Consider the following 27,736-nt stretch of genomic DNA (forward strand, 5'->3'; position numbering starts at 1 on the left):
AGCCATACAGTGCTATTGAGAATTATTGAGACTGTCTCCATTTGTCAACACTAATTACTCTGCATATTATAAATAGTTCATTGTGGAAGCCCTATAAATAAGAGCTTACATTTTTCAAACAAGTTATTACTTGGAAGCAAGTCTGATGCCTCTATCTCATATGTTTCCTTGATTCTGTATGACAATGGAATACACAGCAATACCTCAGAGTATTTACCCCTGAACGAATTCTTTTCCTTCAATAATCCACTCTTTCTGCACTTGTGATACACTGCAGAGTTAAAGAAAAGTGCCCATCCGTGGAGCCGAGTGCCCAGAACACACACACTGAGTGGAACGGGCCCATTTTGTCATTTCCCAGCTGTGGTCCATTTTGAATCAGATCACAGAGGATCAGGCTCAGCCTTGTCAGTACTTTACCGTGTTCCATCCACCGAGGTTTAAGGTGGAAAATAGAGTTGGGACAACAAAGAAGGCTTAGGGGATTGATTGCAAATATCACGGTATAATGAAAAAGAATTTCTTAATTTTTTTTATTAGCTTCACACCTGTGGTCTCCCAAAGTAGTTTAATATAGCATTAAAAACTCAGGGGCTGATATTGTCTTCCTGAAAAACAGGTCTCAAGTACATAGGCAACAAACCCCCAAATTAACTCTTTGGGGTTTGTTTTCATCTTAAAAAAAATCAACTTCATGATGAATCAAGTAAAATGGTTGTTTCTGCTTATTACAACTGTGAGTGCAGGAGATCTGGGAAGGTAGAAGCAGCTGTGGCAATATGATGGGAAACCCAGCCCCTGAGTGAATGCAGGGTAGGCCCCTGCACAAATGGTAGCGGCTCTGGAGCAGTGGCTGATGGGTCAAAAGTTGTGGCAGGCTTGTCTGCAGGAAGACTTAACATGGAGTTCCCCATGTCAGGGCTTACTAACCACTAGGACAAGAATTCAATTTTACCAGGCCAGAGAAAATAGGTACAACAGAAGAAAGTCTTGGTAAGGATTGCAGAGAAGAACATAGGGGAGCCCAAGATTTGGCAGCAATATTTTTACTACTATATAAAATGAACTGGAAAGGGAGCTTGATGAAGTTGGAAAACAAAACAAAACTAACAGCAAAACCAAAACACTTCCCTGTTTGTGAGGAAATAGAGAAGCATACAGGCCAATTCCTATAACAAGGGAGGAGAATAAATGCTAAAAGACTTCCTTACAGATAATGAAAGCAAGCCAAACATGTGCTTAACAAGTAGATAAAAATGTAACATTTGGGCCATGCATGGAGATGCAAACCTCTGTAAACCCAGCTGCTTGGGAAGTAGAGATAGAAGAATCATGATTTGAGGTCAAACAAAGTAAGCATGAATCCTTATCTGAAAATAGCAGGCACAAAGCTGAGAGAGAGAGACAGGGAGAGACAGAGAGAGACAGAGAGAGACAGAGAGAGACAGAGAGAGACAGAGAGACAGAGAGAGACAGAGAGAGAGAGAAGAGAGGGAGGGAAGGAGGGAGAGAGAGAGGGAGAGAGGGAGAGAGAGAGAGAGAGAGAACACTATGGATGGAGTGGAACATGGTTCAAGTGATAGGGGAATTGTCTAGCAAGCAAGACCCCCTGACTTCAATCCCCAGTACCATATTTTTAGAAAAGTAATATTTTATTTCAATACAATCTAGACATTATAAGCATGAAAGCCAGGCATGGTAACACATGCCTATATTCAATACTAAGAAAAAGAGATATGAAACTAACCTAAATAAAAACTAGAAAAAAAATCAAACCAGAAGGCAGAACTTAAAAAAGAATTCAACACTTTAGAAATAATGGCCAAACTAGAAAGAACAGAGGAGTGAATAAACACAATGTTTTCAGAAATAGAAGATGAAAAGAAAGGAATATTTTAGAAATCTAAAAGAAACAAAGAGATGAAATTCACATGAAATGAGCAAGGTACTGGTGGTTCATGCCTGTAATCCTTGCTTCTCAGGAATCTGAAATCTGGGTATCAAGGTTTTAAGCTAGCCTTTACAGAAAAGTCTTTGACACCATCTCCAATTATCCAACAATAAAACATGTTCCATTGAGATGTTTGTTTTAAAGGAATACATGTTCCTTTTAAGTGTCAATTTTGAAGAAAAATATTTGTGATGGATGCTGTAATCTTAGCTACTCAAGAGGCTGGTTTGAAGCCAGTCCAGACAGAGAAGTCTATGAGACAATTACCTCCCATGAACTACTCAGAAAAAGCCGGACGTGGCACTGTGGCTCAAGTGTTAGAGCACTATCCTTGAATAAAAGAAGTTCAGGGAGAGTGCTCAGGCCCTGATTTCAAGCCCTGGGACCAACAAAAGAAGAAAAGAAAAGAAAAGAAAACTATTTGTGTGTCAAGACATCTAGGCAAATTGTTGACCTTCAAGTAACAGTACTAGATTTCCTGAGACTTTTTGATGGTAGTTACTTAATGCAGAGGAAAGTCAAGTGAAGACACGAGGAAAGATTTAACAGTCACCAAAATAAATCTTCCAGTAGCAAGGGCAATATGTCAATACATAAGAAATCAAAGGTTAGCTTTCCTAAGATCAACTTCAGATCACCAAAAAGAAAAGACACTAATAGAAAAACTAGCAGTGGGCATTAAATATGTTGTTGCTTGTATCTTCTATGACTGAAAAGGAAAGATTACGGTAGCTGAGATTTATGATCTGCTAGTACAAACAGAAACACCAGACAATAAGGAGGGGAATGGGGAGGAAATGTAAAAGACCACTGTAACTATTTTGAAAAATCATTATTGATGGTGAGAGTATTGTTCTGAGACTCATGTACGTTATGCGGCTGCAATCTAGAAAAAAACATAGTCCAATTCCTTCCACTCCAACTTCGAGTTAAAATATAATCAATTCATGAGGTATTTACATGTGAGAATTAATGGGTAAAAATATCCAAGGGGAATGAGAAAAAAACATGAAATGTCTCCAGGTGAAACAGACCATTGGTACCAGCAACCTGGCTAAAGTGAGTAACCTGAGCATGATTAAGTCTCTGGATCCCACTCTCAATTTGCAACAAGTACCAATGACAAACAAAGGTCCTGTGAGCGTAAGCAAGAACAGGCAGATGGAAGAAAGCTGCACATGGCACATGATGCACAGTTCTTGACAAGTACAAAAATGGCTAGAGGAGGGAAGTAATCTCAGGTAGGAGTCCTTCTTCTCCTTGCTTGTGTAGTAGAAAAGAGTTTTAAAATGGCATTTGTATCTGAGCATCCAGAGGGGATTGGTTAGCCACCCTATGCTGAAGTCCCTTGCATAAATTGGTATGATGGGGTTGTGAATGTGGCTGAGTGGTAGAATGTTCGCCTTGCATGCATGAAGGCCTAGGTTTGATTCCTCAGTACCACCTACGCAGAAAAAGCTGGAAGTGGTGCTATAGCCCAAGTGGTAGAGTGCTAGCTTTGAGCAAAAGAAGCTCAGAGACAGTGGCCAAGCCCTGAGTTCAAGCCTCAGGACTGGCAAAAGAAAGGTATGATATTGGTATTCTGTTTATTCATTTCTTCCCACATTCTTTAAATTACATGTAGATGACTTACAGTATCTAGTTCAATGTAAATGTTGTATAAGTAGTTCCTAAAGTATGTTCTTTAAGGTAAAATAACAAGAAAACACACTATGCATGTTCAACACACAACTTTTGCCTGGGTGCCATTAGCTCGTTCCTGTAATCCTCCTACTCAGGAGGCTGAGATCTGAGGTTCAGAGCTGGGCAGGAAAGTTTGTGAGACTCTTATCTCTAATTAACTACTAAAAAGCCAGAAATGGAGATGTGACTGAAGTGATATAATATTGGCCTTGAATGAGGCTCAGGGACAGCATCCAGATCCTGACTTCAAGCTCCAATGCTAGCATGCGCACGCACACACACACACACACACACACACACACACACACACACACACACAGTGTAATTAATTTTCCAAAATATTTGTAGCCATGGTTGATTGAATTATTAGACATGAAACTTCAGATATGGATGGCTGACTGTACTTCGAAATCTGCGTTTAGAATTCATTGACATGATAAGAAAATTCAGGAGATGGGAAGATTCAGCATATTACAAGGACAGGAAAATCTATCACCTTTAGAAAGCCTATCAGGAGGGGACAGACAGTAAGAGCCTGTGGGTCATCTCTAAATTCAAAGGTCTATGACACAGTGAATATTGTCTGTTTTACAGATGGATTAAACAAATCACTGGAGATGTCTCCCTCATATAGAGTGGGAACAATGCTAAAACCCAGACCCAGAAACTTTATAACTTAAAACAATTTCAAATATATTGAATAGAAACAATATTTTTCACTTTAAGATGCATATAAAGAAGCCTACATTTTAACTTTAATGCTATCATTTCAGCACTCGGATTTGCTGTGCTAATATCTTTTGTTTATTGAGACAAAACTAAAAGAAAAATTGGTCTGACTATTTATCTATTAACCAAATGGTATTGACACTGACTCCTCAGCATACCAGAGAGAATTTATATTGACATTAACTTTTGGCTCAATAAAGCTGCCATATTTTTCTTTTTAATTCTTATCCTTGCTTTGAGAGTTGTCAGCCAGTGCTTCTCAACATTTTTATTGCTTCCCATGTGATTCTGTTATCTCTCTCTGTATGGAAATTTTTGTTTTGCTGCTTACTTAAAGCAAGATCTTGGTTTCTGATCAAATCAGAGCAAGAAGATTTTGATGATGCCCTTGAAGTCAGCGTGAGAATGCAAAACCATAAAACAGTTATCAGTATTCTATAACTGGTCCCTTGGACCATGGAGCTAAGCCTGCCGAAGAAAACAGCTTCAGAGATGCTGATTCAATGTAACCGAGTTTTCTGCTTAGCACAACCCAAATAGTCCATGCATGACAATCAAGGGAGTTGTCTCTTTGAGTGGCCTGGTTTGAGAGAATTTCTCGTTCTGGTTTGGAAAGCATATAAATGTACCATCCATTTTACACCCTAATATCTTGGTTCTGGTGGTATCATGGATAGCAGCATGATCTTAGAAGTAGTGTAAACTACCCCCAGAGATTTCTAGAAGGGATTGCAATAATAATATTTCAATTTGCTGTAAGGCCAAGAGTTTCATCTGCAGAACCTTTCTCTTCCTTCCTATTTCTTTCCCTGTCCAACTCATTCTGGCTCAGCTTAAAGCCCATCTTGAAATGGTGTTAAATCTAATACCATGCTCAGATTTCATCAATCTTTGAGGTTGGCCAGGGACTGCATGGAGTAAAAAGGAAAGCAAAAAAGTAATGGGCCTCTATAAATTAGAGATGGGAAAGTACGCATTAGAACACCTAGATTCTAACAAAACTTTTCCTCCAATGGACAAGGCTAGAAACTGGCCTCCTTTCACCCCTGAAATACCTCAAAGAATTTTAAAACTGACTTAGGTGGTAGTTTTAAATTCCTTACACATCCAACTGCTCATGCTTACCTCAGTGTCTTCATTTTGACTAAAAAACTCACTGTCATGGAGAATTGAAGATGCTACAAAAACATGGGTGTAAATGAAGTCCAACCTCTCTGGAGGGATCTGGAGACCCCCGGAACAGCTTTTCACATGGAAGATGAGTACGTTTTCAATAGCACTGAGAAGTTGAGCCATGGGCACATTTCAGCTCTAGAGAAAGGAGACCATCTTCTCTGACATAGAAGCCTTGGTAGAGGAGGGGGACTGTTAAGAGATGTTCAAATGATGGATGAGAGACTACTAACTTCACAAGGATTCTGAGTTACTTTCAAATCACTTAAGTATTATGTGAAGAGATTTAAATACACACACACACACACACACACACACACACACACACACACACACACACACACACACACACAAAACACCTAGATCTCTGTTAGAGGTAGTTCTTTAACTTTGGGATTACCTGTTCTTTAGATAATTGAATATCCTCTTTTGAAATGTGGTATGTGCTTTTTACTTGTGAAGTATTCAATTATGGTTGATATAGGCAATCATTTTAAGAATAAAGCATATAGATCATTAAAAACTGCAATGTACTTGCTCAGTGAAGTGTCTTAGGGATTGATTAGGGCTGGTAGGCGTATATTGGTAACAGTGAAATGTCATCTCTCTTTAAACAAATAGGTTTGGTGAGCCCAGTGAAAGATTTTTTTATGGAATTTTTTATGGTCATATTCTCTTTCACTATAAGCTATCAGATGGTAATTTTTTTTATAGCAATCAGGTTTCCCTCATTGTATTGTCCCTTCATTTTTCTAATAAGACCTTTGCAGTCTCCCAAAACAAACTCCTACAGTTAATCTCAGGATCCTGTCCAGTTCAAGGCTGGGTCTGTAAAGAGAGATATAGTATAAGCTATCTTGTACATCATCTGAAGGATTTCTTAGTCTACCCAGATACCACATACGTAATGCCAACCAGGAAAACCATTGTTGTGTTAATTTGTTTTGTTAGATTAATGATTCTTCTGTTAATATTTAACCTTTTGTCAAATTGTGATGTATAGGGTTATATAGCTAGATCAATACAAATGAGTAATGAGGTAGACATATTTTTTTTCATCTCATTTCTTTTCCCACTAGTACATAACACTTGGCTTTATTGACAGTGTTTCAAATGACCCATAATTAATTAAACTCAGAGAATGATGTATCCTTTCACTGTGTGAAAAGAAACACCAATGTGTCCCCTCTTATCTACCCTGAGGACTTGACTAGTGACAAGTCTCTTAGAGGTGGGAATGGAGGGGAAAGTGTGATATGTTTCATGTTTGCAGATCAGGGGCTAGGTAACATGCCCAAAGCAGCAAATCAGAATGATTCTCTGTTTTTGAAGTTACTAACATCTAGGTTATTATTGGCAGTGATGCTAAATAAAAAATGAGTAAGTACTCTGGAACTTTCTTTCCCCAATAGTATGGTCTAAAATTACTAGGTCTTCTCCCAGAATAGCAAAGGAAGAGAGTACAGCTTGCCTCAACCCCTGAAAATACAATTTTGCAACTTTTAACTTTAAACTCTTAACTTTATATAAATTTTATGAATATACTTTTTCAGAACAAACTTCTTCCTCCATATAATGCAGTATTAAGAGAAGGCACCTCCATACCATGCTTCTCATCATGGCTCCAAGGGCCCTACTTTCTGTCTATCTGTCTGTCTGTCTGTCTGTCTGTCTGTCTGTCTGTCTGTCTGTCTGTCTGTGTCTCTCTCTGCCTGAATATGTTCCCATTTTTGCTTCTCTTATGAAAATCTGCTGCTTTCTTCTCCCTATCTGTGGTCTGGCCCCTCTATCCCATATTTTTTAAAGTTCACATGGAATATGCCACAGGCAAAGACCAACTAGCAGATTCTAAACACCAATTGCACATTCATGGAAGAACCTGTTTGGCCCCAGGTAGAATCAGATGTCTGACATATAGACCTTGATGAATGTGGAAAATGGAGTAATGGTGAGAGAAGGGGAAATAATTATGATATGAGCAACCCCCTTACAAAATGTTTCTACTACTTGGGACCTCATAAAGGAGTGCTGAAATGGAAAGAAAGACAGAAAATTAGGTGAATGATTTATACTTACTGCTGAATTGCACTTCCTTTTTGAGGGCACCTAAATTTAAGAAACAGAATAATTATAACAGCATTTTCATAAATTAAGTAGTATTGGGCTTAACCCGAGTCACGGCTGGGTGCCCAACACAGCAGGGGTTTAATAAAGGCTTGTTAACTGTCTAGAACTCTGTTGAATTTAATTTAGCTTGATTTAGCATTTCCTATATGCAAAGTGCTTGACAACAATTGCATTTCCTGATATTTGCAGTCTTCCTGAGAAGCCTAAATGTTATTTCCCTGTTTCACAAATAGGAAGATATTATTGCCCAGAGAAATGCATTTATTTTGGGGGAAAGGGTGCAAATTGTAACAATGGAGGGATACTATGTTACATGCAGATGATGGCTTTCCACACACTAACCCTTTGCTCTTGGTCAAATTTCATAATCCTCTTGTGCTTTACCCTCCCATATCTTAAACAAATGCTAGAGAATTTACTATGCCAAAGTTGTATGAGGATTAATTGAGTTTGGACCATAGAAAGGACTCAATAAGTCAACTATTCATATTTAGCATAGTTATCATTGTACAAAATTTTACAGTGTCTTTGGAAACAGTTACTTTCTAAAAGAGATTCCTTTGCTAAAGAAGAGTACCTAAAATATTGTGACACAAGTGGCTTAAGAGTTCATAGTGCTGTGTGCCTCAGAGCTTCCTGTAAGCTAAACTTTTGTATCATAGGCTCCAGTCATAGAGTTTACCTTTTCCCTTAGGTACAAAACTCTTGGTTCCTTTTCTTTAGAGGACAGGGCTAAGCTCTTGGAATACTGACTTGAAGGGATAGAGAAATAATTATGCAGCTGCTCCAACATGAAAAGTATCAAAGCTAAATCTTGGAGAAGCCATACACAATTGTCAAGGTAGGGTAGGAGAGCATTGTGTGGGCAATGAACTGGATTCAAAAAGCAACTAAGCAAGGAAAGAGTGTTCATGCCTCTGGGTACCCCGATCACAGTGTATGTATATGGTCCTAAGGAGCAAACCAGGGTAGGACCTGGAAGATGGAGATCCATTTGGGATGGAGAGGGAGAATTAGAAATGCCATGCTGAGGAGAAAGTCATTATGCAAATGTGGAACCGGAAGTATTTGTATGCTAATTATTATTGTAATCCTATGGTAATTATTCCTATTGATTGTATGTAAATTAGCTTTCTTGCTACCATTTGGAAAAACATAAAGTTGTTATTCTACTGGTGTGGCTTATGGTGCAGTCTTCAAAGCAGACCATAAAATATCAGTGTTGGAACATCCAAGATTTTTGGTAGCATCCTTATGATACCATCTCTGCCATGGGTATAGAGATATCTTTAAATCATGTGAATACCATATAGTCATTCATCTATTGCTCAATTATTTCACTACCAGTATTGAGCAGACCCCAATCATCTTAGTCCTACAGCTAGCAGGGAGAACATAGTGGATGTTTTTTATGTAGCTAACTTCCTTCTTATGGATTTGAGAAGTAAAATAGTTAGTGGAAAATCCAAGAAAGTTGTTGGTTATAGCCCATGTCTCTCTGATCTGCACTAAAAACTGTTGATTATGCTATAGAGGGTCAACAGATGGTCAAAGCACCAACCGAAGAAGCAAGTCCAGAGTGAATTCCACTGATTGTGATTGTCGTCAATCCCCCAGGTCAGTGGGATCAGGCAGGGTTGGATGTGAGCCACTTTCAACATTAAGATCTGATTGTTCCTGTCAGCAGGAGGGAAAGATTGACAGCAGGGAGTGAAATGGGCCTTCAAGCTAGACACTATATGAAAGCAACCTATGATTTTAGTCAGTCCCAAGTCAGAAGGAAACAAATGAGCATCTAATATTCATGGGAAATCATTGTCTTGAAGAACAGTTGCCAAGCTAAGACTCAAATATGGCAGGGTTGGCATAGCTAAATCCTAGACAAGAGTTAACGATCACACGCTTTATTATATAAACCCATCTTTTAAGGGAATTTGCCATGTTGGAAAATGACTGTATGATTCCTTTTCCTTGACAAAATGGTAATTGAAGCAAAGCACTGCTAGCCTCCATGTTCTATGCCCATCATTCAGCAATCAATACCCCTCGGGAACCCATCACATATGGAAGCTCTAAATTTTCCAAGTTATAGCAACGCAAGGAAGAGTTGATGTCCTTCCTTAGGAAGAAGAAAAATGGCTAGCAAATACACAGTACATGAAATCTATTCTGTCTGAGATAGAAGAAATGGAAGAGAGTATCAGATTCTGTATAAGGTGAAGGCCCAGTTCCATATTCAGCTCTGTTTCTTTTACTGGTAGAAGGGGTTAAAGTAGTCTCTGAGATCCCTTTTATCAGGGCACAGGACCTAATCACCTCTAAGAGATTTCATCTCCAAATACCCATGACATCTGGATTTAGATCGAATAAAATGGATTATCCAAACACAAACCTTCAGTCCCTCAAGCTGTGAGTTATACACTCTACATCTCTGGTGGCCACTCTTCACCACCCATCCCCCAGCCTTGGAGATTTTGAAGTCTTCTCCACATGGCCTCTCTCTGTTGTTTTTCTTTTTCCCTGTGAGCCAGGCTCCCAGGTAGAAGTTAGAGTGACTCCAGGTCAGCACTTCCCTTTCTGCCCTATGAAACCCACCACAGATTCCTAGAAAAGATTAAGACTTCCATATCCTGGGAATGGAGATTTATCCAAAGTTGCCATCTCTATTTAAGTCCCAAACAATTTAATTAATTTCTCTGGGCCTCTTAGCTGTGGGGAACCCATTATTGACCTCTCCTTTGAAGCCTTTTCTGGACTTCAGCCTCAGTCCTTTTCCCAAAACACTTATCAAATGGCTCTCTTAACTACACAGTCCTTACGCTGTCTTTAGAAGTGAGAGACACAAAAGTCAGGAAACAACTTCCCCAACATTTCCTTTGAAAATGCCTCTTAAGGAACTGCCTTTGGATTTGACTGGTGACACAAGCAAAGCTTCCAATGCAGCATTCTGCTGTATAAACCTGTACTATTGCTATTATATGTTGGAAAGAAGTAGTCCAAAAAAAGGAAGGATATTTCCCATGCTCACTGGTTATGAGAAGTAGATTTTGGTGGAGAAGGACCGAGCGGGGTTCAGACAGATGTTAGAAAGAGTCTGAAGAAGGATTGAGAAAGAAACCAAGAAGGAAGAAATCTGAGCCAACATGGGCTTTCCACAGAGCATCAAAAAAGAGGGTCACTGTTCTGGTTTGAAGTCATAATTAATGAAAGAAATCTTGACAATAAGAGTCCTTGTCTCCAGCCCAGGGTTGCTATTTTGCCTTCAGGGAAGCAGCACAGAGATTCCCAAGAACGCACAGTCTTTGCTAGAATTTTTACATTTGTGGTACCGTAGGCAAACTTGGTGGTCTCACAGACCCTTAGCTCCTTCTAAATATTTTATTTGGATTGTGATATTTAAAAAAAATTCTTTTGAAAAGATTAAGTAGTTCTGAGGACTAAGCTCAGTTACATTCCCAATTCTTTTTTTCTTTTAGTTTGTTGTCATTGTTTTGATGGTCCTGGGATTTTTAAATTGGGACCTCACTCTTATAAGGAAGATGCTCTACTACTTGAGAGAGGCCCCCAGCCATTTTATACATTAATTATTTTATAAGTTGAGTCTAGTTTTTCTGTGGGTCTAGTTTCACATTACAATTTCTTTTTATCTATGGCCTCCTGTGTGGCTGAGACCACAGGTACATACTGCAGTACTCACTTTCTGTGTGAAGATGGGCATCTCATCCAGCTCTTCCAGTTGATGCCTTCTGAGGAACTAGGATTAGAGGTATGACCTACCATGCCCTACTTTTTCCTGAGCCAACCTCAGACTATAATACTTTCATCTCTGCCCTCCAAGTGGTTGGAATTACAGATTATGCCACCATGACCAGCTTGTTTTTGTAATTGGAGTTTCACTAACTTTTTCTTAACCTGCCTATGATCTGTAATCTTATTTCTGCCTCATAATGACAAATTGCATTTTAAGCCCCAGTCCTGGGGCTTGAATTCAGGCCTGAGTGCTGTCCCTGAGCTTCTTTTGCTCAAAGCTGGCATTCCACCACTTGAACCACAGCTTCACCACCAGGTTTTTTTTGGCTGTTTATTGAAGATAAAAGTCTCATGGACTTTCCTGCCTGGCCAGGCTTCCAACTGTGATCCTCAGATCTCAGCCTCCTAAGTAGCTAGGCTTACATGAACAAGCCATCAGTGCCCCGCTCGATTTCATTTTAAACCAAGTCACTGAAGAGCAGAAGGTGGATGCTAGGCCTAATAGTCAACGCCACAACTGGGAAATGCTTTAGCTTCGCATCTGGGTTTTTTCCCCCTTCACATTCATGAGATTTTGGAGCCTCTCATTGTAGGTCCTCTCAGCTTCTAAAATAAAATGTCTACTAGAATCATTGATCTGTGGTTCCAGAACAGGCCATGGTCTCCATTCTCATCTAAAGAAGTGATGGAGTGTCACATTCTCCACCCTGGAATAGACAGGGAAGCTTTTAGCTTTCCTTATAGCAGATGCCCAGAGTAGGACTCTCCAGCAGTGGTCTGATGAGGACTGAGTATCAAGATCCCAGGGGTGACAAGCTTATGATTTAAATATCCACTTCCCTTATCCAATTGAGAAAAGAGTGGCCTATGTAGATGGACATTGGAAAACATGTATCAATCCCCTTTACATAGCTCTCTCATTGGCTGGAGCATTCTAGCTATCTTTTCCTCAGTACCTGCTTCCTGCCAACCACGTTATTAGCTGCTGACATTTTCTTACTCTTGTAGTAATTACCTTTTCAAGTCACTAATCCTTCTTTAACTGACCTTGCTGTCCAAATCAATGAATTTGGTACACTTTGGTTCCAAACCATAGTGACTCTGTGCCCCAGAGTCATCAGATTAGATAGCATTCTTATTCAAACTGAACTCATCAGAATCTTTTCCTTCTAAATCTGGAGTTGATATCAATTGATAGTAAGAGGGGTTATTTCTGGGTGGCTGAACACGCATTGGCGAAATTAAGAATTTGGGTGAATCTTCTACCATGGAGACTAAAGCAAAACAAGGTCAACTCCAAAGAAAGCCAGCAACAATGGAACTTCACAGAGAAACAGAGGTGGAAAGAGATGGAAAACCACATTAGTTTCTGACAAAAGTGATGTATAGCTTTAACTTTTCCTGAGTCTACATTTCTGATCTTGATTTTCATATATGGTGAGGACACAATTGGCTTTGTCTCCAGACACCGTGTTTCTACAACTTTACATTTGCTAGAAAACTCTCACGTTGACTTTTCTCACCTGCATTTGGACCTATGCATATAGTAGCCTTCAAAATAGCCATTTTAGAGTTCTCTCCTTTTTGCAGATAAGAAAACTAAGGTTCTAGGAAGATAGGCAAGTCATCCAAGGTCAAGGAAACAGGAAAACTGAGATTTGAACTAGCTCTGTCCAGGTCTGAAATCCAGGCATTTTCCACCAGCTTCCAGCATCTCTCAAGGACACAGGCTTCAGTTGTTTTTGCCATCAACAGCAATTTTGTCTGTCTGAAAGCCTCTAAAGACAGATTGGGTGTCCGAAAAATGAATCCCAAACTTTTCTGATTAAATATCTGCTTTCCAATTGCTCTTTGAAATATGAGCGAGAAAATGGCAATGCTGATGAAGATGAAATGAACTCTGGCGGAAGCCTGAGCTGAATTTGAGGAAGATGATTAGTGAATAGAGTGCTGAGGAGAAACAAAGACGTTGTTTGCTTTTTCCTATTATCCATGTGTTATTGAAAAACGTGGACTAATTCCCACCTGAGAGAGCTCTAATTAAAAGGTCTTTTGGATAAGAATCTGCATGCAACAGTGGGACAATAAATTGAAGTCTATGTGTTCTTTGTGCTGCTCTGGTTTCATTAGCCACTGGACCACATCTTTTTCTATTATGCATTGGGGATCATTACATAGAGCAAGTGCTGAGAGCAGCCACTGGCTGATGTGAGATGCTGATTCTTTGATTTTTCTTCTCAACTGGTTAAAGTCACATTTTTCAGAACCCAGAGACATTAGATATATTTTTAATTAACTCTAACTGGCGGCCAGATTCTTTCGTACAGGTCAGCTCTACCAGTAAGTATAATGTGGCTTAGTTTTCTCTTCTGGAAATGATCTTGGGCTGGTTAGTATTACAGAGTTGGTTTGATTTGTTAGTTCATTTGTTTTAACTAGATATCCCCAACTTAAGCAAGGCCTCTTCCTAAGGATCCAGGACTAGGTCCCACTAGAGAGAATTCCCCATGCAAACCACTGCTGCTCATACATTTCAGCCTACTTTTCCAATAATTCACCATAAGCATAAATCAGGGATCATGGAACCTAAAAACTTGCAGAGCTGCTGGCATGCTTCTCTGACTAAAGTGCTTATATTTATTTCTCCCTGCATTTCACTCTTAATGGCAAAGGATATGGCACTAATTTTAGTGGTCAGCAATCGGAAGTGATCAATAGTGAGCTTAGGGGCCAACTTCTAGGGGAAGTGTTGTGTTTGAATAGCTCGCCAAATTCCAGAATTAAATTGAGCCTTTAAGGGCAAGGAATGGACAAACTAGGTTTAATAACTCTTTATCCTTTCCGGTTTCCTATACTTGATCATTGTCTTGTTTGTCAAATGTAATTTGCTCTTGCTGCCTCCAGAAGGGACTGGGAGAAGAGAAAGAAAGAAGGGGAGTGAAAGAAAGATGGAGGAGGAGATGAGGTTGGAGTTTGAAAAGCCCCATAAATTACCAGTACCCAGAGGATGACATAATAACCACTAGGAACTTTAAATTGTCTGGCACTGTCCGCATTGCTGACTCTGTTATTGGCTGGTCCCCATTGAGAAAGATTATTTTAATGCAAATTTGTCATTTCATTACAGTCCTCTAGCCAATGTAAATCACATTTCAAACACTCACTCAGCATTGAGCCTCAAGCCACAGACAGAGAATAGATACTGTTCAATACCTGGGGTAAATTCTTTCAGTCAGGTCCCTTGCCCAGTATCAAGTAGACATTGATTACTTTGAATGTTGTTGTTCTTGCTGGTCAGTACCAAGGATCAAGGTTGATCCCACGTGCTTTCAGTTCCCCCTGTGTACTTGTGGTTATGTCCTAGAAAAGGGGTAAATATGAATGTTAGAGGTTGATGGTAAAATGAATTGGTATAACATAAGCCAGATGATTCTTGATCTTCTGTTCAGCAGACCAAAGTGCATCTTCTCCATCAATGGAAAATATACCACTAAAAGGGCAGCCAAAGTTACTAGGGAGATTTCTATCTTTTCAGAAAACGGCTTCACATTACAATTGGAGGAAAACTCATGCATTTTGTGTTCTTGCTACTAGATTTTCCTGAAGAGAGGGAGCCAAACTCTCTTTAAAACAAATTGAAAATTTTAAATCTTTAAAGCTGAGCCAGTCATGGTAGTACAACATTGTAATCCTTCTAGTAAGCTAGGAGAACTGAGATTCAAGGCCAGCCCAGGAAAAGTATGCAACCCTAACAAAATAGCAAAGTAGAAAACGAAGGGCTAAGGGTGTGTGTGACTCCAGTAGTAGAGTTCTTTACTAGCAAAGCTTAAGGCCTTGATTTAATCCTCATTACCATGAATTAGTAAGTGAATGAATGAATGGATAGGTGAATGAGTGACAGTAGGGAGAAAAATCATGTTTAGTCCAGATTGGTGAGGGAGGAAAGAAGAAAGAAATGAACAGGCCTGCACAGTAAATCATTTCCAAGCAATTCTTTCTTTTTATCTTGAGATATTTCTATGAGGTGAGACTCACACATTCTCATATATATTTACACCCAAGTTACTGTACCAACATTTAGCTCATTCCCAAGGAACAGTGTGAAACCAGCAGCTTCAGAAATATTTATAACTGCGATGCATGATTGGTGGCACAAAAATTGTCTCATAATATTATAGTACACCTACCTTTTTTTGATGACCAACTTAAGGTGGATGATCTGTATAAAATAAAAATTATAGGTGTTAAGGAAATAGTGATTAAATATGAGCTTTGTGTATTCATCATTAATCTTTCCATTTAAATGCAAATTCTTCATTTTGACCGCTACCTGAAGATACTTGAAGAAATTTAATTTTCTGACTTATTAGTTCAGACAAGAGCTTTAAAATATGCATTTCTTGTCATGTGGTAGGGTGGGTTCTATTTGCATTTTTTTTTAATACACTCTAAAATAATAGACAACCAAATTGTACTTTGTTGGCCAAAGAACAGGCCTATCAGTCTGGGTGGGTGTAACTGAGAGATGATAGGTAGGGTAATGGAGATCTAGCCTCCCTCAGTGGGCCCCAAATTAAGGGTTGCATAGGATCTTGAAGTAATTACTAGGCTTTTCAAGCCCTTGTATCCACCAAGGATTATCTGTGTTGCTTATATATTTTAATACCAATTACTAGTATTACATGTCAGACAGCACTGTATTCAACTCTTAGACTCATCTGTTTAATCATCACAATAACTTAGTGACATGGAAAAAAATTTTATCCCCAGTTGAGAGAGAGAGAGAGAGAGAGAGAGAGAGAGAGAGAGAGAGAGAGAGAGAGAGAGAGAGAGAGAGAGAGGAGAGTCCATATCTAGAGTGGTTGAGGAACTTGTCTAATAATACAGAATATTCAGTAAAGGATCCAATCTGCAAACTTGGATTGGTCAAGGCCAAAGCCTATGAACTCAATTCCACACTGTGCTGCCTTCCCAGATTGTGCATTACTTAAAGGCATTCCTGATTAACTATTTTATTCAGAATCAGCGTTTAATTTTTTTTTAAAGCAAGTACTGTACTCAAGCATGAGGAGGCTGAGAACCCACGATCTAATTGAATCAGGGTCTACAGTTGATCAGGTCAGCCGTTGGCAGCTAGACACATTCTGAAAGTAGGAGATAAGAGAGGAGAGCAACTCAGGGTGTGCAATCGGTTCATGAGCTAGCTTACCTGCCATTCAGAAGAAATGGCACACACTACTCACTGGGTCCTCAGACACCATCATTGGGATGAAGGAAAGAGTTAGAACTACAGGTCACTATCCCAGGGCATGTAGATGGCCAAAGAAATATGACCTGAAGCGCAAAACCTACAGACCAAGTAGAAAATCCAGTCACGAAGGGTATTTTGTTCTCCAATGATATAGGTGAGAAAATGATTCTGTCTCTAAGCTGCCAGTAAAAAACAAAACAAAACAAAACAAAAAAAGCAATGTGACTAGTACTATGCAGCAATGTCTAGTTATATTCCTCAATGAGAGATATACCTGAGACACAGATAAGCTTTGTTTATGTGGGAACTGCCATGCAGGATAGAAAGAAGAAAGAGCCTGAGAGCAACGATTCACAAAGTTTTAAATAGCAGTAGACCTGTACAGAAGTCATCTGCACTGTTGTCTTGTAGGAGCTGGACGTTTTGAAACAAGCCACAAGAGAAAAGGGATGCAGTCGAAAGCCTTTTGTTCAGAGGTCTGCTGTCCGAACCCGTGGGGTCTCTCAGTACATTGTTGCTGGCCCTTTGTAAAAAAAAATAAAGAAATGAAATTGAATGAAAGGAATTGATGAATTCATACTTAATAGAGTATCTGTTCCAGACATTCCATGACTCAGTAATGTGCTTTGCATCCTTTATGCTTCTTGAATGATTTTCCCTGATAGAACGTGAACATGGGCCAGGGTGTGAGCATTAGCCCATTGGGAGCAGGGCAGCTTTGTAAACCAGGACTGCTGTCCTGGCCTACTCTGCAGCATACACCCACTGGCTCTTTCCTGCTACCAGTTGGGTGGTGATTTAGGACAAATAAGTTTCTTTAGAGTATTATTTTACTATAAAGTTATAATAATATTAATACCTAACTCATAAAATTTGGGGGAAGATTAAACTTTATACACACGTATATATGTATGTATGTATATTTGTGAATGTGTGTGTGTAATTTCACAGTGTTTAGCATTTAGTAAATACATAGTGTCATGGTGGCTCTGACCACTGTTATCCTCAGTGCCATTTATGAACCTAGCTAGACAGGATTTTCTAATGTGATTTCATAGCATCACCCTACTTAAATCCTTCAATGACACACACCACCCTGCCCCTTCCCACTCATAACTCATAGCATAAAATCAAGGTTTCTCAATAAAATAAGTGAAGCGGCCCACCTACTTGGGAGTCTCCTGAGTGGTCTTACCTAGCTCCTCGGTGAGAGCCCGGCGTCTTTGCTAGTAACTGCCACGTAGGGTGCGCTGCTCTTTTAAGACTCTGCCCTTGCTGTTATTGGAAAGGCCAGGAAGGAGTGCCAGCCAGGGCTTGTGGCTGCAGATGGGGACCCTTCTAGCCTACCTCTGCAGGAAAAGCTCAGGCATAGCAAAGGTCTGCTTTAGAGATTCATACCTCTAGGTGTTGAGAGAATGAGTCCCCACCATCTGATGGAGATGCATTAGGCAGCCACCCTGTGGCACCAGAAGATTGGCTAGTGCCTCCACAGTTAAAAAAAAATTTCTATAAAATGGGTCAACTAGTTATGGAGATTGTGTTCAATGATCGCAGATATATCCTTCAGCATAGAATCTGGACATTTCTCTTGTCGCTGCTACCGTGAACCCCACTTCTTCCCTAGGGAGAAAACAGTGAACATAGCAATGAGAAGGGGAAAGCACATCAGCTTTTTCGCTCTCGAGCTCCTGTGAGGTGCTTGCTGCAGTTCTCTCAAAGACGACTCTAGGACATCTGTGTTCTATTTAGGCCTGAAATGACTCTAGGAAGAACCATTTAGTAACTACCCAGTCACTGAAATGAGCAGGGCTTCATGGAGAGTAGGCTTCACTATGCTCTGTCTCTGACCTATTGAATCTTCCCCATTTTTCTTTGCTGGTCTATCCATCCCCTACCCCGCTCTGAGCATTACTAACCTGTAAGCCTTCAAAAAAAAACATACATAATTGTAAAGGTTAAAGCAGTTCCCCACATTATAATTAACTGCTATAATAGGTGTTTTACAATCCTGACACCAACCACAGAGAGAAAATGTTTAATCACAATTGAAAGCACCTTGGAAGGAATCCATTTTCATGGTAGAAATTGCAATGGAGGTATGAAATCGGGCACTGGCAGGAGAGCTGGCCCACTTTCCTTGTAGGTTAGATGCTAGCCACTCTCTTTCCAGCTGCTGGTGAAACTTCACCACCCAGAACCTTCTGTGTCATTAAGTGGTTATTTATTTATTTTACTTCAGCAAAATCCACTGTGCTTGCCATAACCAGAATCCTATAAAGCTTCCGCATGCCTACAAAGCAGTGTAGAGTGTGACCAGGGCCACCAGGAAAGTGGGTTGACCTCCTTCTGGTTACTAACCCTGGCGTGGTCCCTCTGACCTTTCCTGAAAAAGCACTGAGGATCACCTGTCTCCCCTCTGACTTGTCTGAGTCAATGTGGAGGAGATGGCAGCTGATCATATTCCAAAGGCAGCAGAGTCGGCCTGGAGTTGCTCTCTACTCCATGATTTCCTTCACACAGCCCTCACCACAACATCTGTCTCAGAACTGACCATCAGGAGATGTTTCCCCTTCATAGGAGCCACCATCTCGCTCTTAGGCTGGGACAAGTCACTTAACTCCTCAAAACAACAATAACAACAACAACAACTTGCTTTCTTCACTGTAAAAATAACTTTTGAGGACTCTTGTTGGAAGCATAAGTAACACATACAAGTTGCCTAGTGTGCAGTATGTGTCCCAAAGTTTTAAGCCATCAGGTGAAACCACCAGTGAATGGTATCCATTGATAAGGCCTGCTCAGGGTTGTCTGCTGTTGTAAGCCCAACTGTTTCTGCAAGAACTCCATTTGTGCAACCAGACAGATGGATGTGCTGTTTTCCAAGCTTCTTAGTTTTTTGCACAGTCAAAAATTAATTAACTAAATCCAAATGAGAATCCCAGAAAGATTTATGACTTAAGTCATACACTAGTGCTTACTCTTAAGAATAGGATGTTTTGTCCTTGGCAGTGACTACCTCTTAAAGAGCCCGTTTGGAGAGCCTATACCTGCTCACCAACCAATAGATCTCTGCCTGTCACTGTCGAGTGGATGGGTGATTTAACAGTGGCTCCTAGCACCTGTGCATCCAGAGCTCCCCATGCAAACACCTTACCATCTCCTAATAGGAACCAACCGGGCCTCCAAAGCAATCAGGTCTGGAGAATGGCCAGGTAATCTATTTGTACAGCATGTCTGGCCATATCTACAGAAGGTGTTTATTTTTAGCTCCCCACACTGTTTCTAGCATTGGCCCTCCTTTGGAGGCTGACAGCTTGTTTGAGGGACTTTAAACAAGCTGTTAAAAGCAAGGAACTGCTGCAAGCAGGAGGAAACTGAGCTGCTGAGAAGGTGATTAGAGCAGAGATCACCTTAGGTGTCAGGGGCTTTGGTTGGAGTGTCAAGCAAGTTGGCCAAGAAACTTTTAAAAACATGGTTCTAGTGACTCTTGCCCACAGCTTTAAAAAGTGCTTGCGAAGGCCCAAGAGTGGGAAGAAAGCTGGGTACAGAGGCTGGTGCTAGACATGCAGCTTCTCACAAGTAGCAGAAAGTTACACTCCTCTGCTCAAGCTGCAAATGCCAAGGGTAGAAGCAGGAAACAAAATACAAGGTCGCTAGCATTCCCACAGGGCCAGTTGGTTGGTTCCTGTTCAGGCTAATTCAGGATGGCAGGAGGTCTGTGCCTCAGCTCACATCTATATTCAGGATGCTTGCCATCAGAAGGCTGACACCACACACAGTCCCTGACTACCTACAGGGGACAGAACCCCAAGGTTTCAGAAGTCAGTAATGACAGAATCTCAGCAAGTTCAGTCCCACAGGGTCAAATTCTTTGCAGCCACCAGGGCAAGGGGAGGGCCTGGGAACGTTGGGTTTCAGAGTGATGCCAAGCGTTCAGAGTGCCCTTGATAAATATTAAATAGCATTGGTGACATCATATCCTATCAATGTGTCCTTAGAACTCAGTGACCCTGACTGAATCAGTCCAGTGTGACAGTTGCCAGAAAGATCACCTAAAGATCTTCAGTGTGAATGATACAAGCAAGAAACTACCCAGTAAATGTTAGAGGCCATGAGAAGAGCTGTCACTTCAGACCTAGTAAGCACACGAAGGAGTTCATTGTTCCCAGAGCTGGTCAGAAGCAAGCTCTAGGCCTGGTGGTTATATCTGCAGTAGACCCAAAAGTGTGGGTGGCTACAGAGAGCTCCCAGGGAGGGCAGAGGAGAGGAAATTCCATCCTGGAGGAGGTTTTGAGTCACCTGGACTAAATGAGAGGTGTTGAAAGATCCAGAGACAATGGCAAGCAGATTTGGCATGCCAAAGGAAGACGCACCTGCGGATAGATGCTGCAGGAAGTTTTCTCTTCTGCTCAGGATGAAGAATAGAGGCATTGGGGGACCTGGATAGAGGCATTGGTGGGACCTTTGTGCCTCTTGCATGTCTGTCTGATCCATGCTCATTTTTGGGTGGTGAGGAATGTGTGGAGAATCCTGACAATTTGCCCAGGTTATGTGGCCTGAATGAATCCGGGAAATCTCGTTGCTATCAGTAGGGAATTTCAGACCTCTAAGTGAAAAGTGACATAATGATCATGGAAGCTGAGAAGTCATTGTGGGGAGAGCCTGGACTTGTAATCACAGGGATTCTAGTAGACTCCACCCCCAACTCCTTTATTTCTGAGTTTGGTGACCTTGGCTAAGTTGCTTAGCATCTGAGTCTTAGTTTTCCCATATCATATGCCGGGGGAGAGAGAAAGGGGAAGCATATCAGGAGAATATGTATCAAGTCTTAGAGCAATATGTGGCAGAATTACAATTTAACTGCATTTACCAATCATTGTTAGTGATTATAGGAACCAATAAGAAATTAGTACCAATAAGCTCTTTGGAGTCAAAATCTACCACTGGGAGGAAGCAGGTTTAGAATCTATGATTATGTTGTCTAGTGCTTTAAGCTATTTTACAGCTATCTGAGTGTGTACTATGGACCATTCTTCAAAATATGTGTTGAAAGTGAATGGCAATATCTCAAAAAAAATTACAAGTTGGTCAGCAACATAAAAGGAAAAGAGAGAGTAGGAGATGTTAGGCCAAGGCAAACACCTGTATGGGGGTAGGTGCTTTTTAACACAACTAATTAAAGTAACAGGAAAGAAAGAAACCAGTGAGATTAAGAGAAAAAGTAAGAGTACTTGCACCCTATGAAATGGGATGTGGCAAAGGGCAAAGAAGAGCACAGACCATTTGGAAAGGACGGGAAAGCCAATGGTGGAACTACCAGCCTAAAGGTAGAAATTAGTCTCAAACTATCTCAGAACTCCAAATGAGCTGCCCTATGTAGCAGTATTCAGCAACAACTCCTTGACCTCGACTTGGGGTGTATGTAAGCATAAATAACCCATGTCATCCCAAATATTTTTTATGCCTGCCTACAGAGAAAGCACCATCTTTTATATGATCACTGAACATCTAAATACAATATTGGTGCCAGTTTTGACATTATTTTTAACTAAAGTTGTTTATTGAGACTCACCGTATTGAAATTGACGGCTGTCACTCCTGTCAGCAATTAGCCTGATAATCTCTCTCCAGAAAGCACTTGCCCTCTCTCTGCCAACAGTCCACAATGGGTGTGCTTGCTTCTAAGTGATTCCAAAAAATGCACAACAAGGTTCACATACTGATGGGAGAAGTTCATCTTTCAAGATGCCTACTTTTAAGAAAAATATTGTTTAATATGGGCTTTATGTGCTGCCCCTTCAAATAAATACACAAAGTTTTGTTTTGTTTTTATGGTATTGGGGTTTGAACTCTGGGCCTCATGCTTTCACTTGGCTTTTTGCTTTGCACATGGCTGGTGTTCTACCATTTGAGCCCCAACCACACTTTTTGCTGGCTAATTAGAAATGGAGTCTCACAGACTCTTCTACCTGGGCTGGTTTCAAACCTTAAGTTTCTTTTTGAATCTCTAACTTCTGAATAGGATTCCAGTCATGAGCCACCAGTGCCCAGCTTTCAAGAAGATTCTTAAGGATGGCCATGAAGTAATACATATTTTTATGTTCAACAAGTGTGGTGGGATACACAAAATGTGGTGTATTTATCCAATGGAGTCATATCCCGTGACAAAAAGAATCAGACGACTGAGTCTTTACATGCTGCACTATGATATAAAAAAGGAAACCCCCCCCTCAAAATCATGCTAAGTAAAAGAACTCACACCCACAAACACATACAGCACACGTCCTTTTCTACAGAAGGTCACTAAGAGGCAAATCCATAGAGACAGAAAGTAAATCCTGAACAGAGGTTCTCAGCAAAAGTCAAAACTTTGCCTGAAAGTCAATGGGAATGGGGATTAACCGCTAAGGGCATTGGGGTTCCTTTCTGGAATGACAGACATTTTTCTAAAGTCATCTGATGGTGACAGTTGTACAACTCTGAAAGTACCAAAAATGGCTGAGTTGTACACTTAGCTGAATTTTTATGATAGGTGCACTACATGATAATAAAGCTGTTGGCATAAGAAAAGGAGTGTGACTTTTGGTAAATGGTAATAAAAGAGCTCTTTGCAGAAAAGGTAAGGAAGTGTGGAAACCTTTCCAGATGACAAAATGGAGGCCATACAGTCCAACAGACTGAACTCCAGACTTTCTTCTTAGTGATTCCAGCAGCATTCTTCATCTCTTGACAAGCATGAATGCACACAGATCCACATATGTGCTCACACACACACACACACACACACACACACACACACACACACAAGCACAAGATGGGGAGAAAAATACAACTGGCTCAGACCTGCCCTCCCCAACACATGCATAGGAAGTATTAACAACACTTGAAGATGGCTTGGTCCCCTGACAAGAGGACCTCAGCAAGAGTGTAAAGCCCAATCCTGTGCAAATCAGGGAAGGCTGTAATACAAGCAGTCCTGGAATCTGGGAGCAGTAGAGAATAGAGGCTGTGGGGGGCTTGTTGTGCAGCACAATAAGACACACCAGAGTCCGCCTCCGGTCACTGACATCCTGCCTGAAGCGGAAATCCAGCTTATTATTCATAAATGCGATTGAGAACCACACTTGGGGACCTTTTTTTCCCTGTCTGTCTAATTAAATGGTAAGTCCCAAAAGGCAGAGACCAGCATGAGCTCCAGCGTTGTGCCCTTGGCAGGGTTTTTGGTGCTGGATAAATATTAAACAATAGTCTAGTAATAAAATTAGCATTTTCCCCAGCCTTTTGTAGCAGAACTGGAAAGAAATCCTTTGAGTGGAGTCACAGGGGTTCCTCCTGGTGTTCATATTTCTCAGCAGGCAGCTTACTCCCTGTTGTCAATCACATGTTTTTGTTAACACCTGGAAAACCAAGCTGACTGAGGATTTTAAATACAATGATGGAGAATATCCGCACAAAACCTCAGGGGAGAACCAGTTCTTGTTAGAAATAGGAGGTGACTGAGGAGCCCATTTATCAAGATGATTTCTCCAGAAAAAGTTGCCCCAACACAACCCATTTTCCAGCTGTGTGCTGTCCAGAATGTTCTGTGATAGTGGGAAGATCCTTTGATAAGGAACTTAACATAGCTGGTAGCTACCATATTGGAGAGTACAGCAACAGAGACTCTGCAGTGGGGGAGACTGCACAGTTATTTGATAACCCACCTCAAAGTTTATTCATACACAACTGTAAAACTTACTATTGAAAATTGGCATGGTGTTCTCTTCTGTCAATTTAAGCAAATACATATTCAGAGCTGAATATGTTTTTCTGAATGGGATTTCAGGAATGGTTCTGGACATATCTTAGTGGGAAAAAATGTAACAATAACAACAACAACAAAAGACCCTGGACTTCAACATGCAGAACAAAACAAACAATGAGGAAATAAATGGTTACAAATATTAATCAGTGTTTTCAAGGCAGCATACAGATGACAAAAGCAGAAGCAAAAGAGAAGTCAGGAGATCTCTGAGGAGAGATGGAAGAACCATTCAGAAGATGGAAGATTGGTCCAGGCAGAGGCACTATCCTATAAAGAACTCTCAACATTGTAAGAAAGCTTGATTGTATGGAGGAACTTAATGAAGACCAGTGTGGTTGTAGTACAGTGAATGAAGAAGAGAGAAGGATGATTGATGACAGTAGAGTCCTGGAGCACATCGCCAAGGGCTGAGAGGGCTTCAAGGAGGAGAATGACACGAATCAGATCTGGAGTAAAAGTTCACTCTGATGGCAAAGTGGAGAGGAACTTGGAGGGGCCAGTGTGAGACTGCAGTCTAGGGTCTGAATTTAGATGGGAAAGAGGGAAATGGATTTGAGAAGTCACTGAGAGAGATTGACAGCTGCCTGATGGATTGGATTTTAAAATAAGAAGAGGGGGCTGGGAAGGTGGCTCAGTGGTAAAGTGCTTGCCTTGCATGCATGATGCCCTGGGTTCGATTCCTCAGCACCACATAAGAAAAAAGAAAAAAGCCAGAAGTGGCGCTGCGGCTCAAGTGGTAGAGCACTAGCCTTGAGCTGAAGAGCTGAGGGACAGCACCCAGGCCCAGAGTTCAGGCCCCATGACTGGACCCAAAAAATAAATAAATAAATAAAATAAGAAGAATATGCAAAGATCAAAGAAAAACATGTAAAAGTGGACCTTGGCCTCATTGGCAATATTGGGAATTGAACACACTGACCAATTCCCACTCAATTCTACTGACTTGGATTGCGCCCTATGTTTTGCCAAATCCTTTGGAAGATTGACGATAACAGATTGAAGAGGATCATCCATTTACCACCAAGGTTTTTTCTGTTTATTTCCTCTTTTTTTTTTTTTTGCTTAAGGGCTACATTCTAAAATTTATCGTGTTATAGAACTTGAAGGAAACTTCTAGACTCTTTGCCTCATTGGTTCCCAACTTTTTAAAATGTTGCAACTCTCTAACAATAAAATAGGAATATACATGACATGGAAAATGGTATCATCCATTAAATGGTATAAGGCTGGTTAAAATATACCAGATGCACAGCCTTGGCAGTATTAGATTAAAATCTTATCTTTGCCAGCCAAGGGTATGGAAAGTAACTGGAAACACTGTGATCTACCAGGCAGGGGAAAGGTACATCAATTACAATGCTAATAGAGTTAGGACCACAGTGGGATTTTTGCAATGCATTTGCCCCAAGGTGACCATTTTTAAAACTATGTTCAAGTAATACTTAACTGTACCTGAATTCCTACCATTAAGGGAGTTATTTATAAAAATCACACTCTCCTACTTTTGGGGCTCACCCTTATCAAGTCCTTCCCCTTCTAGCTTGGGAAGCCTTCTGTACTTTCTAAAACATTTACTAGGGTCCTCACAAGATCTCAACCAAATCCTTTCCTCACAAAAATCCCTGGAGCCTCTATTTCTTATGCAATTAGAATCTGAGGATATTGAAACTTGAAATGATGAAATCATCTTTGTGTAGGGTCTCTATTGACAAGGGAATTACCTAGTGACATATAAATGCTATAAAATTTCAGAGATTTTTAGGTACATTTGTATTTCATTCACTGCTGCCTATTTGTTTATTTTGGAAAATTCATTACCATGTCATTCCTTTAATGTTTAAAGTTGTGCTTAAAATCCTATGGGGTCAAGGTCCTCTTGTAATTACTGAGAGGCCACTAGGGTCCTTGGGTCATGACTGCCGTATTCTGATCAAACCCAAACTACTTGTTTTTGATTAAAAGAGTGAAGTTTAAAAAGGGTCAATGATTTAGCCAAGGGGAAAATAATTTGCTGATGGCAGAGTAGAGGACTAGATCTGAACATCTCATCTTTTCATTCAAGATCTTTCTCACTATAGCTTTTCCCTCTAAAGTAAAAGGGAAGGGAAGGTGGTTAAATCAGGATTGGTGGGAGAGTTACCTAGAGAGATATGGAAGAGGATCAGAGGCCTAATCTACACTTACTGGAAACCAGGGTAATAGTTGATTAGTAATGTCTGCCATGAGTACAGAATTGGGAATTAAGTCACAAAAGACATAGTTAGGTGGCCTAGAGAGTGGTTGTCCTCATTGTGTGGAGCTAAGCTCTGTTTCTTTGTCTTTCCCTACCAGGTCAAAAGGATTAGGAAAAGAACAAGGAAAACACAATACACCTGAGCAATGGAGGAAATTTTCCATTTCTTTTCTCTCTAGCCTGTGATTTTGTGCTATAGTCAGCCCCTGGCAATAAAAATAAAAATAAAATATTTGAGTGTTGTATACAAAAACTTTATCTGACAAAGAAACAGAGGTCACAGTGAACTGAGAAAAATTGGATCATGATAATTGAGGGGAGCCCTTGACATTCAGAAATTTAAGTTGAGTAAAGACTAGCATTTGATTTCCACCCCCCTCTGTCTCTATTTACCTTCAAACTGACAATTTATTGCCCTTCCATCAGGGTTCACAGCCGAGTCTGGAGATAGTATCAGGAGGTAGAATTTCCAGTGGAAAGTCTGAATCCCCAGACAGAATTATTGACCATAAATAGAAGGGCAAATAAATTCAATTACTTTCACTGAAGTTCAAACTATAATCTTTACCCAAGCATATGGGTGCCTCACACCAAAAAAAGGAAAAAAAAAACTTGTAAAAAGAATTTGATTATGTTACCTCCCAAAAGAGCAAGCTAGAAGTTAGCCTGGAATACCTGAGGATTTTTTTGGAAGGATCCCAACATCTAAGGCTGTCAGTATAGGGACAACCTTCCTGGACTGATGAAAGAAATGAAAATCAAAGCAAAAGCTAAATACTTTTCTCAGATGACCGGGTATAATGATTAAAATGCCGAATTGCTTTATAAAAAGTTTGTTTTTCCACCAGAAGAAAGAATGTGAGAGTTCCCACCCCCTTCCCCCACCCCTCCCATTCTTTCTGAATGATTGTGAGGGAAAATAAAAATAGAATATATATATATTTTTTTCTTGGTAAACAATTTGATCTCTTTTATCTGAAAGTTTTGCCAATGTTTTCATCAGTTCTCTCCGAGATGGCTGTGATTCCATTTTTT

General features: G+C 40.3%; 1 long non-coding RNA gene across 1 annotated transcript in view; it reads left to right on the plus strand.

Annotated features, from left to right (window-relative positions):
* The window catches only part of LOC138824715 (uncharacterized), a 142,804-nt gene that overhangs the window by 50,538 nt on the left and 64,530 nt on the right, over nt 1-27,736 (plus strand). The gene's annotated exons all lie outside the window — the stretch shown is intronic.

Source organism: Dipodomys merriami, unplaced genomic scaffold (assembly GCF_024711535.1).
Source record: "Dipodomys merriami isolate MVZ:Mamm:240054 unplaced genomic scaffold, mDipMer1.0.p SCAF_13, whole genome shotgun sequence".
NCBI lineage: Eukaryota > Metazoa > Chordata > Mammalia > Rodentia > Heteromyidae > Dipodomys > Dipodomys merriami.